The sequence below is a fragment of the Gymnoscopelus braueri genome (genome assembly GCF_963280865.1).
Source record: "Gymnoscopelus braueri genome assembly, chromosome: 16".
In the NCBI taxonomy this organism is placed as follows: Eukaryota; Metazoa; Chordata; class Actinopteri; order Myctophiformes; family Myctophidae; genus Gymnoscopelus; species Gymnoscopelus braueri.
The window spans coordinates 35,185,079-35,189,647 of record NC_137616.1 but is presented as its reverse complement, the minus strand read 5'-3'; positions in this window follow the sequence as shown (position 1 = coordinate 35,189,647).

Below are 4,569 nucleotides of genomic sequence, written 5' to 3'. Positions count from 1 at the left end.
ATGGCGCAACGTTATTATGTCTTCATCAGGCACATTTTGCCTGATGAAGGCAGGAGGGAGGGGTGGGGTGGGGGGATAACAGTATGTGACTTCTTCACGACTTCGGATGCTGTCAATGCACTGAATGGGACATTATCACATTTAATCAGCCTATTGATTGGTCTAAGTAGGTGAGATACTGACCTACGGGGCTCAGCAGGTGTTTTGTCGTTATTCTGTGGGAAAGTTGGGGCAAAGGCTCACCCCAAAACATGATTTGCGATTCTGTGCCTATGGGTACATAACTCGGACGGCGCTGAGTCATCTCAAGCGAACTTCGCAACTTTCGGCACGGCAACTTTCTCACTTTAGCTCGCTCGGTAGTGCATCTCGTGGCTCAAGTTCGATTGAGAGCGCCTCCGAGCGCCTCCGACGCGGTCCAAAACTATACTTTATACAAAACACCTACAGAGCCCTGTCGGTAGGTCAGTATTTCACCTACTTAGACCAGTGGTTCTCAACCTGTGGGTCGGGACCCCCAGGGGGGTCCCCACATGATTTTGGGGGGGTCCCCAAATGATAGTGAAGTGACAATTTAAATTTAAAGACCCCTTTAATATCTAAAAATTAACCATTACTGCATCAAAAGTAATCAACAAACTATACTATAAAACATTGGCCAAATTGTCAAGTAATAGGAGATAGAGGCAAAAAAAATAGCCGATCTACAAGCTCACAACGCCTCACAACTCGAGGCGTTGTGAGCTTGTAGATCTGCTATTTTCACAATATTTATCTGTGGAACGGAGTCAAACAAAATGGGGGGTCTCTAGTTCAAATATGATTATTTTGGGGGGTCACGGTCTGAAAAGGTTGAGAACCACTGACTTAGACTAATCAATAGTCTGATTAAACGTGATATTTTCCCATTCAGTGCATTGACAGCATCCAAAAATGGTGACCTCTTGACAGAGGGGGGGTAGGGAATTGACCAATGAAGGCCCATTTCTCTCAGTCAAATTAACACTCAGGATTTGGAAATTGTCAAGTAAATATCTGAGAGAGACTATCTTAAACACAAGTCATGTAGCACATAGTGAATCTGAACTCGCCACACAAAATGTGTTCATAGAAAAAGGATCTGAAAGGGTCTGTTTTTTTTTACAAAAATTAGTTAAATTAACACTGTGATTTGACTGTGTATGGCTTCTAGATCGAGCACTTACCCACGAGACCACTATCTCCACGCGAGCACCATGAGCAGCCTGTAATCTATAGTGCCAAAGAGTAAACACACAATGGAGAGGACGTGACATTGAGACAATCACAAGGGAATCTGGGGACACTTGGCCTTCACTTTCACTTTCACCGTCACTTTCACTGCTGTGTCCTTGTTTCATCTCCATATGCCCATTTGGTCATTTTACACAGTAAAATCCTCAGTGTTCATTTAGCTCTGAGAATGTATAAATGTAATGTGTATAAATATACATTATACAAATATACAATATATATACTGTGAAAAATGGATGAATTAACGCTGAGGATTTTACTGTGTACTTTCGCCTACAGTGTAACACTGTGAAGTGCAGGATGCACCGCTAATTTTGACTCTTATTTACATGGATCTTAAATAAACATTTTGTACGCACACAGAAATGGAGTCTGTTGTTTTGTGTTCTTTGACTCTCTCCACACATGTACAGTAGTCAACAAACCCAAACAGAAAAGATACAGTGGCCAAAATAAAATACATTTTTGAAAATGTATTTCCATCGTCCAAAATATACGATGGAAATAAATCTCTCTGAATACAATAAATTGTATTCAGAGAGATTTATAGAAAATGTGGGATGTGCTGTCTTTCACTGCTACTCACCATCATTCTCCACCCAACCAAACATAGTGAAGCAACAGATAGCTGTGTGTGCAAACAATCTCTGACCAACCGCCCTCTCTCTCTCTCTCTTTGTCGCTCTCGTCTCTCCCCCTCTATGTCCTTGTCTCTCCTCATCTCTCCATCTTTGAATCATTAATAATGAGGTGTGCTGAACAGAGATAGAGGAATCTGGTTGCTGCCTCGTGGCACTCAGGGGCCACTGAATAATTCAATGAATGTAGTGGCACCTGATATTGTGTGTGTGTGTGTGCGTGCGTGTGTGTGTGTGTGTGTGTGTGTGTGTGTGTGTGTGTGTGTGTGTGTGTGTGCGCGTGCGCGTGTGCGTGTGCGCGTGCGTGTGTGTGTGTGTGTGTGTGTTTGTGTGCGTGCGAGCATGTGTGTGGAGGGGGGGGTATGGTTCCACACCTCAGTGGGCTCAATCTGTCCTCATGGGAAGGACACACACACACACACACTCTCACACACACACGCACTAACACAAGTAAATATTAGTCATATGTGGAAGAGTACGAGCGCGCGCACGCACACACACACGCACACGCGCGCACACACACACACACACACACACACACACACACACACACACACACACACACACACACACACACACACACACACACACACACACACTACTTCTCCCTAACATATCATTACACTAAAAGCCAGTGTTGTAGTCAAGTCACTTAACTACAAGTCCAAGTCAAGTCTCCAGTCCCAAGTCCAAGTCACCTTACTGTCTTACTTCAAGTCAAGTCCAAGTCGCCCAATGACCAGTCCAGACTCTTGGTTGTGACAAAGCTTATGTTAGATGAGAAAACAAATGCATCATTACAAACTCCAAATTCACGTTCCCCTCCACTTGTGCACAGATCACAACGTTTACCATAAGTGAACTTTAATAGTACCTCTCACAATACTAGATACTTAATTACTTAATAACAATATTCAACAATATTTCAAATGTACTTTTACTACTTATGTTCATTTTGACTGTTCAAGTTCAAGTCAGAAAACTTCCAAGTCAGAGTCGAGTCAAAAGTCACAGATAGTTATTGTCAAATTACTACATTAAGAATTAAGAAACCGTTATGAGTTTATGATTGAAGTACAACAGGTGTTCTACCACTTGAACGCTAGTAGCATCCCTATTCTGGGGCTAACATTCTGCAAAACATATTTAGTGTAGTGTGAAAACAGGACGGGGGGGCTATAGAGCCCTTGGGAATCCGATCAACTAAGTATAGGGCCTAAGTAAGCACTTGCAGGCCAAAGATCCAAAGTCGTTGTCTCCCTGGAGGATCACACAAGCCCAATAAAACACTCCAGTGCTCACGTTATAGGCCCCAACCATACCAGCCCCTGTGTCCTGTTTTCTCTCCTGACCCAGAGTTCGTGAAACGACAGAGCCGGGGGATTGTCACTCTTCTAATCTTTGCTGAGAGATGAGAGTTGAATGGGGCTGAGTCTGAATGGTCTATGTGTTATATGAGCGATGGGTTTTAAAAAAAAATGGTATGGAAACTAGATCAATTATGTATGGTTGGAATACAGATGTATCCATGGCTACATCTGTGGCAGAACATTGCTGTTACATGCATGCTACAGTGAGCATGCTTCCTACTGACAAGGCATGCGTGTCAAACAAAACATTGGTGGCTGCTTCCTGCTATCAGTATCTTTCCATATCTTTGCCAAGGTTAATTAGTTGTGAGCATAAATGATGTGCTATAAAGAATGTGGGAGCAAAACCATGCAAAAAAAAGGCAATGGAAATACATATTCACAAACATATATTTGAATTATGTTTAAGCTCTTGAAATATATTTCCTCATACAAAAAAAAGATAATAAATTATATAAAAGTACTTTTATACATTTTGTGCCACTGTTGTATATGTATAGTTACTGTATGTTGTGTTAACATACAGCATGTGTGCGTACATGTGCGACAATCTGACCAGAAATGAAGAAAAAAAATAAGAAATGGAAATCTCTTTTTTTTTTCTAATAATGATACCTGAATTTTGTACAGAGGTGCGGTATAGTTGCACATTGGATGCAGTGAAAGTAGACCTTCCACAGTGTTAAGCTTACATCTCTTGAAGTTAATTTGACTTTGACCTCTACATCCCGTTAATCCCGATGCTTGTCTTTGGAGACAAAGCATGCACAGGGTGCCAGGAGTACGTTTTTTTCACACATACAGTACATCCCCTGGCTTTGTGGTGAGAGAATTAGGAGACTACAGAAACTGAAAGAGATTCTTTGTGGTTCAGTCACCTCCATCAATGCTGTCTGTGAGCGATGTGCCAGACCCGGCCTCTCTTCATTACCACCTAACACCATACTGTACTGTATGTCCTCTACAGAATTATCATTTACCACCTTGCTTTCTGCTCGACGAGGCCACTGTTTTGTGTGTGTGTGTGTGTGTGTGTGTGTGTGTGTGTGTGTGTGTGTGTGTGTGTGTGTGTGTGTGTGTGTGTGTGTGTGTGTGTGAGAGAGAGAGGGACACAGAAAAACAGGGCGAGAAGGTCAAGGTCAGTATCTCTGTCTTTCAGTGGGTGGTCGTGGTCCAGACCTACTGTAGTTCTACAATGCTCCTCCATCCATCTTAGTGTTCTAAAGCCACGTATGTACCGGTGTCACCTCATGAGACACACCAGGAGTCGTTTTCCTGGTAGTGGTCAT